This window comes from Protopterus annectens, chromosome 9.part0 (genome assembly GCF_019279795.1).
Source record: "Protopterus annectens isolate FY-2018-M chromosome 9.part0, PAN1.0, whole genome shotgun sequence".
Taxonomy (NCBI): domain Eukaryota; kingdom Metazoa; phylum Chordata; order Ceratodontiformes; family Protopteridae; genus Protopterus; species Protopterus annectens.
Window position 1 is genome coordinate 580,380,269 of NC_056743.1, and position 13,251 is coordinate 580,393,519.

The window sequence follows — 13,251 nt, forward strand, 5'->3', positions numbered from 1 at the left end:
ACTCATGGGGGAAGGGGACTTTAATTACTCCTCTATCAACTTGGAATCCTGCAAGGCCTCAAATCTTCAGGCGTAGAGATTCCCGGACTTTGTAAATACAACCACCCTTAACAAGTTAGAGCTTATACCCACTACAGGTTCCAACATACTGGACCTTATACTCACAAATATGAGGGAACACTTCAATACCACATACTCCCTGGTAAGGTCCAACTATAACACTGCCCCTTTGAAAACAAAATCAACTTGGTTACCCCAGTAAACCCAGTAACAGTTAAGACTATTCCCTACCTTACCTTATATAAATCTATAGTTTGTCAAAATTCAATACCGCACCAAAACCAGAGAACACAGTAGTCTGTGCAGAAATATTCACAGAAATTCTGTTCACCCATGTCAATGACTGCATAGAGGCTGCTGTACTTATCAGAACTATGCCCAGAACTACCTTCAAAACAAACTGCCCTGGTTGCATCCCAAATTAAACATGTTATACAGCAAAAGGAAAAATAATCCTAGCTAAAGTCAAGAAGTGCAGCTCCCATAAAGATATGAACTCTCTCATCAAACTAAACAGGCAACTATGAGGGCTAATTAAGTAAAATAAAGCCAATTTTGAGGTCAAAATAGCTTCCCAGGCAAACTTCAATCATAAGGCCTTTTCCAGCTATGTCAGAAACCTTAAAGACTGCACACTACAGTGTGTTGAACTGGTAGTTAATGGTGCCACATTCACTGATCCAGGCGATATAGCGAATCTGCTGGCAGACAAATTCAGTTCCAACTTTGCCTCCCACTCACCCCCAGCCACCCCTCCCCCAAAAAGTACCTACAAACATAATCCCTCCAACTGTATAGAGAGAGCATGTACTGGCTGAGCTCACTTAGGCCAAGAACACACACTTAATGGGCTCCTATAATATCCCAGAATGCCTCCTGAATAGTCTAAAGTATGACCTATTAGGGCCACTGGAATGCCTCCTGAATAGTCTAAAGTATGACCTATTAGGGCCACTGGAATTACTATTTAACTATAGTCTCAAATCAGGCTTCATGCCACATGCATGGGGGACTGCAAATAAATCCCTATTCATAAAGGCAGACCATCACCAGATTCCAGAAACTACAGACTCATTAGTCTGACTTGTCTTATATGCAAAGCCATGGAAAGAATTATCATGAAAATTATCAGCAAAGACATAGGAGAGCTCCAGACACTGGATCCATCCCAGTTTGGCTCTGTCAAAGGAAGACCATGCTTACTGAAACTGGTGGACTTCTTTGAGAAGGTTGTCAAGTATACTGCCTATCCTGACTTGGTTTAAGCATTGGATACAATACTCATCTTGGGCATTGTTCACAAACTTATGGAATAAGGCATAAACCCCTATATAACATGCTGGATAGACAGCCAGCTGGCTCACAGATAGGACCCAGGAAGACAGGATTGGTCAGACCACCTCCACGGGCTTGTACTGGGCCCATTCTACTTTGGCATCTATTTTGTGGACATCTAGGATGTCAGAGGCCACTGTCTGACCAATTGCAGATGACTGCCAAATGGGAGCAGTAATAAAATCCCTACAAGATGTAAACATCTTACAAGAGGGTCTTATGCATACAAATGAGTTGTGCCAAAGACGTGACTTAAAACTCAACACCAAGAAATGCATTATAGTACCTTTTGGGAAGTCAGCCACCTCAAGAAATTATGTCATTAAAAAAACACCCCTAAGTGTTGATCAGCTGGACAGAGATTGGGGAACACATGTAGACAGAAACATGGCCTTTGATCAACATGTGTCCAAGGTAGTGAGGAAATCTTTCTATGCTGCTCAACTTATAAGTAATGGCATGACATCTAGGTCCAGGGAAGTCATTGTACTTGGCCATCATCAGACCCATCATTGAGTATAATACTCCTTCAGTATGTGCCTGACCAAGCACATACAGCAACTGGAACATCTGCAAAAGTTCCTTACAAAATTAATACAGGGCATAAACACAATGTCCTATGTGGATTGTATCAAAGCTCTATCTCTATACTCAGTCTTCTACAGACTACTGAGAGGTGATCTATGCCCGGCATAATGATGAACCTTTTACACATCAGCTAAACAAACAGCATCAGAATTACTAGATCTGAAGACCTAAATTTTGCTTGCAACATAACTAAGACATATTGCATCTCAGAGAGATTTGTATCTCAGTGAATTCTCAGTCTCTGGAATAGGCTCCCCATCCATGTAAAACAAAGTCCCTCCCTAATCGTATTTAAGTGTAACTTGGACCAGTGAATGTGAAATCAAAAATTCACCCCTGGTCTGGCACCTTTATCTCTGATGGACAGAGGACGTAATTCATGTCATAACCAAAAATCACCTGGTAAATAAATGTCTAAAACATAATTTGTGGGAAACATTTGGGTTGCATGGCTAGGCTTATAAAGGCCATAGTGGATATTAGCCAGTATACAGCTATGAAACTATGAACATGCATACACACACACACACACACACACACACACACACATATACACACACACACACACACACACACACACTCACACACACACACACACACACACACACACACACACACACACACACACACACACACACACATATATGCATGCATGCAGCAGAAATGTTCATCATTTGATCATTAAATATATACTGCATTAAGTTCCTCCACACTTATTCGATAATGGTCCCAATGTATGTCACTCCAGAGGCACAGAGGGACAAAGCCTTGACACAGTTCAGGTGACCTGAGGTTTGATAAGCAGCTCAGGCATCAGACAGAATGACAGGAAGGATGACCGTATCTATACTGCATGGGAAGGACTGCATGGCCTGTCACTACATGAGCCTTGGCCAGGGCCAGGAATCAAACATTAGATAGACTGACAGGCAGGATGGGTATGTCTATAGTGGAAGGGAAGGACTGCACTGGCCAATACTACATGAGCCTTGGCTGAGGCCAGGAATCAGGCATCAGATGAACTGACAGGACGGATGGGCATATCTATACTGAAGGGAAAGGACTATCCTGGGCATCACTCCATGAGCCCTGGCAGGGGCTGGAAATCAGGAATATTGACATTGGGTTGAGGGGAGAGCGCTGGCTAGTTCAGTGTAGCTTCTTGTAGTTTATTTCAGTCTACAGTTATGCTAAACTGTTAACACAGGGAGAGGGCTGTGGAGACAGACAAGCAGAAAAAGTCCCTCAGTGGATGAAGGAAGGCTCATCAGGGAGACAGACAAGCAGAAAAAGCCCCTCAATGGATAGCTGAAGGTCATCTGTAGAGACCACCTCACCTGTCTTCCTGGTGGAGAGTCTACTCTTAGAACCTGTACAAAGAGGGAAGGGAGACCCACACCAGAGCAGGACTTCTCTCAAAAGGTAGTTCTTCCCAGAAAGGAAACACCAGGGATCAGCTGGGGAGGGACTTGCAGGTGGAGGCATTCGGACTAGCAGAGACAGCCTCCTGATCATTTACTGAAGAAGGAAATAAAGTAATGGTTCCAATACACCATTAGGGAGACATGCAAAACATGCAACATCTACGCGCGCACACACACACACACACACACACACACACACACACACACACACACACGCATGCACACACACACACACACACACACACACACACACGCGCACACACACACGCACGCACACATGCATGCACACATGCATGCACACAAACACACACAAACGCTCACCTTATCCACTCAGTTCAAAGAACACCAAGTAGCTGAATACTCCAACTGGTGTGGGTCTCAGCAGCTAACTGTACACTCCCATCCCACCATTACAGGTCCTATGCATTAACTCAACACTCCCATACCACCATTACAGGTCCTATGCATTAATTCTACACTCCCATCCCACCATTACAGGTCCTATGCATTAACTCTACACTCCCATCCCACCATTGCAGGTCCTGTGTATTAACTCTATACATCCATCAAATCCCACCATTACAGGTCCTATGCATTAACTCTATACTCCCATCCCACCACTTTAGGTTTTATGCATTGACTCTACACTCCCATCCCATTACCACCCCTACAGGTCCTATGCATTAACTCTACACTCCCATCCCACCATTACAGGTCCTATGCATTAATTCTACACTCCCATCCCACCATTATAGGTCCTGTGTATTAACTCTATACTCCCATCCCATTTCCACCCCTACAGGTCCTATGCATTAACTCTAACTCCCATCCAACCATTATAGGTCATATGCATTAACTCTAGACTCCCATCCCAGCATTACAGGTCCTATGCATTAATTCTACACTCCCATCCCACCATTATAGGTCCTATGCATTAACTCTATACTCCCATCCCACCATTATAGGTCCTATGCATTAACTCTATACTCCCATACCATGTCCACCCCTACAGATCCTATGCATTAACTCTATGCTCCCCATCCCATTACCATCACTACAGGTCCTATGCATTAATTCTAACTCCCATCCAACCATTATAGGTAAAATGCATTAACTCTATACTCCTATCCCACCACCAAAACTTCTGGTACTCTGCACTAACTCTACACTCCCATCCCACTTCCACTACTGCCATCAATACATGTCTCAGTCAATAAACTACCATACCATCCAACTGCAACTACTACCTCTGAACCTTGTATGTGTTATGGACAAGGTAAGATAAAGGTCAGATGAATGTCATTCTACAATATTTACTGCACCCAGAGGGCCTGCATGCATCAAGCTACATGTTATCCTATTTCCATGACCTTGTGTCTCAAATGTGTACATAAGCCTTCTGGTCTCCAGCAATGGCAGTAATACTCCTAAGTTATCCCACTTTCTACCAGGGATAGAGGTCATATGATGCATAACCATTTCTGCCCTTCTGAATGGGTCCGTGGCACCCAATGTTCTATCCTCAACCCACCTTGCTCTGTCTCAAGCATCTTTGTGTACCTATGATGACTAAACCTGTATTTTTGACTCAAGGCAACACATTCTAGAGCCTTGCTTTTCTATCCATTAATTAATATTTTCTCAACATCTAGTGTCACCCATGTTGCTTTCTCCCTGTCTGTGCTGCCTCTTCATCTCCATAGCCTCTGCTTCTACCAGATTAAGTAGTATTTAACTCGTACATCACCATTTATTTATTTTTGTATTTCTGTTTATAAACCAGATATAAGTATCCACACAAAGTCTGTCTGTATTGGAGGTAAGTTATGAATGTTTTCATTATATAATAACTAGAGATACAAGAAAAATACATTCATAAAATAAGTCAAAATGCTTTTAATTCAGAATTATGTAGTAATGATGTTACATACTACAAATATGCTGCAGAGATTAGTAGGAAAATATTTTACATAATAAAATATGTTATAGAGTACACTTGATCAATACTTTCTGTGCATTAACTATGCCAAGAGCTGTGCATGGTTTAGATCATAAGTTCTGCTTATGTACTGAGACAACAGGTTGTCAGTCACCCTTTGCTATTAGACAATTACATTTTAACTAGGTGACAGTTTTTATATAATATTGTTTTTATTTTTATTGTTACTATTACAGATTGTTAATTGAATATTCGACTACTAGGTATAACTCCTATGCAAAATACCTTATGGCATTATTTTGTAAGAATAAAAATAATTAAAAGTATTACTTATCTAAACACTTAATGCATGGACAAGCAAAAGCAAATAAAGTTAATCTGCAAAAATAAAGGTTTACTGTATCTTAAAAAGACTATTACCATTGCAACTGATGTGCATCTTGTTTTTTTAATAATTTTACACTAAGGAGTGGGAAGATATAGGCCTTAGGGGATCAGATTAGACAGGAAACAACACAAAGGACAAGTGTTGCTGTAATGAAGACTCGAATTAAAGGGAAACAAAATATTTTATTAGGTGTAATTCATACAGCTCAGCACTGAACTACTTATGTTACTGCTTTTGTGTGATCCCAGTCGAATCATCTTTGGAATGGGTTTTGGGCACATTACAGAAAGCAGTCAATATTATGTTTCAGCCAGTAAGAATGTGGAGCACTTTTCATAATCATAGTATGGCACAAATGTAGCCTGTCATATGCCTTTGATGATGTTTGATTGCTGCTAAATAAGCAACTTTCAGCAAGCCACTGGTACCCAGGGAGAGTTTACCAAGTTATCCACTAAAAGATGGTTGTTTAGCTCTGTACTGTATTTTCCATCATTGAAAACTTTCTGCACAGAATTATGCAGTAGTGAATGTGCCGTGTCAGCTGTGCAAACCATTATTCTGTTATTAATGAATGCCAATTTATCACAAAGTCCACCTTCAAGGTACCATCTCTGGTGACTCACAGTGGGGATAAACCATAACCATGTCCCAAATGACCCATGTTCAAATAATAGTTGAAATATCTGGTGGAGCTGACAGGAGAAGATGAGTCAGGGGGGTTGGAGGTGACTCTAGCCTGCTATTTGCCTTGCACAAAGGGAGAGCAATAACTGATACACCCATGTGACACAGGTTTGTGGAGTATGTGCTGCCATAATGCAGATGCATGAGCTTAGGTATTCTGTGAACAGAAATACACATCTCAGCACCCCACAAAGAGCCACCAAGGGGGGTGCAGCACCAGCGGAGGAGGAGGCTGCTTCACTAAACCAGCAAGCTAACCTGCATACAGCCTGACTCTCCCCATTTAAAAATAGAAAAGCCAGTAGGGCTTCTCAGGCAAGGACAAATTTGTCATAGAACTTTTGCCTAACTTAGAAATGCCCAGCTCTGAATTTTACCCCCAAAATTAATTGGGCTAACTGGATGCAGGTAGAAAAACCAATGGATAGGTGCTGTGGAGAGAAGAAAGTTCACCTTTGAGGTGTGTTTAATTTTATTTTATATGTTTTCATTATAAAAAACAAAGTTGAGGACTATTTTTCAGTGGAAGGCATGGACAGAAATCTCCAACAAATGATCCAGTGTTCAATCCAAATAAAACAAAAACAAAACATTCAAAAAGGAAAACACATTCGGAATTAAAAACAAAGATAGGCAGCAAGCTGTAGAATTCCAACCAGTTTATTGTTAGCGCTTTCGTTCAGGAAATACATGAACTTCTTCAGACAAAGAAACCCGAAGAGCCCTCACTTAAAACAAAAAATGTCAATTAAGATGAGATAAGTAATTATAAAACCAATTAACATAACTTGAGAAATTTAAAGAGCCAGTGTTATACAAGATAAAATGTATATGTAAATACATATAAATGCTTTTTTTTAATCCATACATTAAGAACACTTGTAATAAATGTAGTCTGTTTAATTCCAACTGTAGTAACAAATATAAATACCATATTGTTTATTTAGTTATTCATTTAGTATTTGTCTACCAGGAAAGTCCACTCCTTTTAGGGGAGGCCCAGGGAGAAAAGATCCACAGTTAGGTTACAAGTTCAGAGGTTTGCAAACAGTTAAGAACAAATCAGATAATATAACATAATTGTAATATACATACATATTGCATGGTGCGCAGTTATTACTCTCCAATATTCAGAAAAGAGAAATCAGTTAAGCGCTAGAGTGGCACAAGATCCAACCTTAAATGTTAAGTACCTCCTGCTTAAGTTGTTAAGGTTGGGTCTCAGGTTAGGCAGTAAAATCTGACAGTAGTGGCCAGTGACAGTGGCAAAGTAAAAGATTTCTTTCTGCCTGCTGTCCATCAGTAACATGTCCTAACTTCCTGTTATAAACTTAGAAAGTTACTAGAATACCAGAATGTGTGTTCGCCTGATTTTGTGAAGGATACAAAGTCTGAAACATAAATGTTTGTCATTATTTAGTGTATTCCGTCCTCAGTAATTTGTCCGAAGACCACAGACTTTTTGAGGTACAGACCAAACATATGAGGTAAAAATCTGGACATTCTGTGAAAATCCAGACAATCGAGATGCATGGAACGTGAGTGTAAACATAAAGGACTAAGTGACTCTGCCTTTCTGACAGCTCTCACTAAGTGTTTTGTGGCTTTTAAAGCCAGAAAAACATTTATTACTCTTTTTCTTATTTTATTGTAACTAATAGTACATGGAGCAACTACGCTCCATGCACTACAAAGAACTAAGAGTGGGTTACCAAGCCTAACCTAATATTATGTGTTCTCAACATGGATGCCAAGATTCACCTTCGGAGTGAATTGCTTGTCATCCATGTCTTGAACATGTTATAAGTCGGTTAACATTGGTAACATATTCATAATCCTGTATATTAAACATAGGGCTAATATTGTTAGAAAATCTAAGAAAAACAACATTTAAGATCAACACATAATATGACCCAATATCAGTAATAGAAGAGTCAGAAATAATTAAAGTGGAGGAGAAGGAAGTGCATCTAAGTCAGACAGGGAAGTAGAAAGGATGAGAAGGTAAGGAGGAGGACTTGTGGGTCGGCACTGGTTATCTGTAATTGGTTGCTATAGTGACAGCTGGAGGACAGAGGGTAGAGAAGTATGGCAGTCAGTGTAAAGATATCAGAAAGGAGGTAGTTGAGAAGGAGACAAATGGAATATGGAAGTTAGTGCTAGTTAGCAGTATGAAAGCAGCACAGCCAGGACTTGAAGAGATGTCCTTTAAGTGTTGGCTTCAAATGGTGAGATTTGGGGGTGAACCTTGGGTGGACAGGGGCAGTAATGCAGATTTTGGCAAAGTAGCTGGCACAGAGTGAGTCACCAGCAGTGTTTGCAGATCTGGTGGTTCTGAGAGGAGATAGATTACTAGATCCTAAAGATCTAGTGAGGGAGTAGTAGTGGATCGCATTTTGTAGGTTATGGCAGTTTTGGGGTTGATAGAGAAGAGAACGGGCAGTAATTAGTTCAGAGTAGATAAGCTGGTTTGGAAGTTTTAACCATTTCATTTCTTTTATGGCAAGACAGTGGTGGGAGAAGGATGGAAGGTTAGAGGCAAATTTAGTTGTTATTACACCACATGTTTAATTTAGGTTTTCAGTTTGAAGTGAGGTTTGTAAAGATAGGTGATGCATGTAGTAGTGATAGTAGTAAGTAGATGCTATGTTTTTCTGTTATTAAGGTAGTATTTTGATCTATATAAAGTTCCTTCTTTTGATTTGTTGTTTTTTTTTTATTATTACATGGGTTACATTGCAGTCCAACTTCAGGTTCTTATCAATAATGCCACCTAGCAGCTTATTTTGGAATATAATGTCTGGTGGAGTTTTACTATTTGGTGTAATGGTGAAGGACTGTTTTTGTTGTATATAATGTTTAGTGGGGAAAAAGTATAACTTTAGTTTTGTTGGGTATGAAAAGGAGTAGTGAGTTGGATACCCAAGTTTCAATAGAAGAGAAGTAGACTTGCATGATTTTATGAAGTAAAGACAGGGTAGGACTGAATGGATGAGCTAGAATCATCCACATACTGAATGACTGAGGCATCTGTGGAGGCAGTGTAAAGTGAGTTAGTATATCTGTCGAAGAATAGTGGACCAAAGATGGAGCCCTGTGGTATACCTATAGAGACAGGGTGGAAGGAATATGTTTGCTGCCATTTGCCAGCCTAAAGTCTGTCTGAGAGGTAGTTATGAAACAATGAAAGTGCAGATTGCAGTGTATTTTATGGATATACACAACAACCAGCAATGATTACATAAAATAATTCAGACCCAAGATAACCCTGCTCTGTTGATGCATTACTTTGCAGATAGTTGCAGTTTGAAACTATGATTAGTTACTGCATAGACCTGTATGCAAGCCTAGTGTAGGACTGCCTGGGTTTGTACAGTATACATTCAGATAAAATGTAAGGTAAGTAAACGTCTTATAATTGTATAGAGACATTGGTAAACATATATATATATATGTAAAATGTGTTTGTATATATGTGTACATACCTATATATATATATATATATATATATATATATATATATTTTTTTTTTTTTAGGTTTACTATCAAAATACCAAAGTTAAAAAAAAAATGTACTTAACATCAAAAGGAAACTTTGAATCCCTGCATATTAAGTAGGCATAAATGTTAAATCTGTTGAACAAATTCAACAGACTTAACATTCATGTTGAATATTGAACGTGATGTCAATGTAGGTGCAAAGCTAAATTAAACTCCTACACTGGCATTCATATTTTATCAGGGGGACAAGCCCCCCTGCACCCCCCACACCTCCTACAGACTACATATTCCAACTCTGAGATCACTCTACAGTGAAGAAAGGGATACAGTTCCCAATCTGCACTGTACATCAAGAACATATCAGTGAATGCACAGTTACATTAGTGGATATTCACTCTTGCTCTCATAACGTTTGGCAACATGGAAACTGGCCAACTGCCGTGCATCATTTTCATGTTCGCAGAACTTACCATCAACATTTTGATAGTAAGCTATATATATATATATATATATATATATATATATATATATATATATAAGTGTGTGTGTGTGTGTATATATTTCATTATTTATTTATTTCATTTGTTTACTGGGATGGTCCAGCTGGGCCAGAAGTGCCCATTTTCTCCCAAGGAGAAAAGCTCCACATATAAGACATTTCACATATAATACAGAATTTACATTAATAAAGACATTTAGTACATATTATTGGCAGCTTATACAATTGGTGAAAAAAACAGTAGATAAGTAATCATTCTCAAATCAAAAATATTATACAAGCAATGCAGAGTATATACATATATTATATATATATATATATATATATATATATATATATATAAATATAGGTTTACTATCAAAATACCAAAGTTAAAAAAAAACGTACTTAACATTGAAAGGAAACTTCGAAAGCCTGCATATTAAGAAGGCATAAATGTTGAATCTGTTGAACGAATTCAACAGATTTGACATTTATGTTGAATATTGAACATGATGTCATTGTCGGTGCAAAACTAAGTTAATCTCCTACACTGGCATTCATGTTTTAGCATATATATATATATATATATATATATATATATATATATATATATAGTATATTGTACACATTGTGGATTGTAGAGAAGGTACGTTCTACAGAAAGAATGTTCTAGTAAACAGTAAAGCAAGTCAGGAGAAGATTAAAGTAAGTTACTGTAATGGGAGAAGATGTTTACCACTTACATTTGGTTAGATTTAAATAGTAGGGTTTCAGTTGTTTTTGAGTGAGGCTAAGCTGGTAATGTTAGACATTTCATATGGCAGCCTATTCACTTACATTTGTAATGTTTGAACAGGGAGTTTCCATGTGAGTTGTGTATTATTGTTGTCTTTAAATTTGCACTGTGAAATGAGTGTAGTAGGTCTGGTTGGATGGTATAGTTCAATAGATTGGATAGTGGGCTATCTTGGGATGAGTAAGATGAATCTGTGAGCATTGCAGAGTAATTAATAAATAGGGCCAAGACAAGTCCTAAAGAAGCATGCTGTAGTGTTTTTCCATCCATATCCCAGGATGAATAGAGCTGGCTTATTGCACATTTGTTCTTGTTACTTGTAGCTGATTCCCTGATTTCAGTATAGATAATGCAGGCATGGAAAAGTTATTTTGCTCTCTGTTGTAAAAGTAATGTTTTATGCATACATTTAAAATACCAACATTAAAAACTTCCCCAAAGACATGCATCCTGTGATAGTGCCTACTTTATAAATGTAATAAATCACACTAAATGATGCTTTAACAAATGAAAGATTGGCTGATGCTTGCTTGAATATTATGCACATATCCAAAGTACGATATGCTGTACAATCCACGATTAGTTAACAGTAGCCCAAAACCAGAAATTAAACTCACATGAATCGCTGTTATGAATACTACTAGAAACTTCTGCAATCTGAGATCCCAAAGTATTTCCCTTCATAATTTTATACTCTTGTAGCAATAAAATGTTGTAAAATAACCATCTAAATAAAATAGCAGCTTGAGTAGTCTGAAGGATTTCATATGCCTTAAACCATGTCTGCTGCCTAGGTGAAAGCTTTGAATTTTTTTAACTAACAATGTGTCACATGCTTTGGAATAGGCACTCAGTTTCTTTATGGACATCATGCTTTTAACCATTCTTGACTGAATTTACTTTCTAGGGCACAAGGACAAGCATGATCCTTTGCTGCATACCCTGACATAGTTCCATACATTATATTGCACAGGAGTAAGTCGATTTTTCCTCATGAGCGTCTAAGATAATGTACACACACCTGCACTTGGTGAGCTAAATATGCTAAGGAAAATTAAAATGTGTTTGGACTGCAGCATGTGTAAGTGTGGGTGTGTTATAAGTGTTTATATTTATAAAGGATATAGCCACATCCATGGTGGATACAAAATGGGTTTCATTTTATTATTGGATTATGTCAAAATCCAAGGCTTTAATACTACTTATCTTTTATATTTCATGCTGCATTCTGATACACAGTGAAATACAGTCTATCATCATGGGGACAGGACATTGTGACCCTGCATTAACACACTCCATAGCTAGATCTGTAACACTTTGAATACACTTTGATACTACTGTTACGACCTAGTTAACAAGGCTTTATAATAGTTTATAACACTCATCAAGATATGACAATCATACAAAAATGCACAGAAAATAACCAGTCATTAAACAGAACAAAATTTTATTCCCATTACTGGTCTGTAACCTGGTACAATCACAGAGAATTCACATTAGCAAAGTAAAACAACGGAACACTGTCTGTAGAATAAAACCAGCTTTAAGAACAATTAAATGCATAAAACTGAATAAAACTTTAGATATGCTGAATAAATCTTCAAATACGCTAATTAAACAAGTTAACTTCCTCTGTAAAATTCATGATTGCTTATATTAACATGTCAAAAACTATTGTTAATTAATTATATTTAGATATTAAATAATATGTTAAATAAACATTTACACATTAAAATGTTAACTAATATATTAAATTCATACCTAAAATTCCTGATTAAAATATTAAGTATTAAAATAGTTTTATTAAATTTAATTGGGGTCAAAATCTCCAATAAATATTCTCATAGACAATAAATGTGAATTTTAATATGAAAGTGTATCCAATTGCATTAGGGTCAAACTGTCCTGTTTCCGTCTGTCACACACCTCTGATTAGACTGTGAAAATATAAGGTAATACCCACAGTCCATGTGCATTCTAGGGATTACTGAATAAATTTACAAAGTTAAGCTTTAGCTCATAAACATATCTGATCCATTTCATTTTATATTT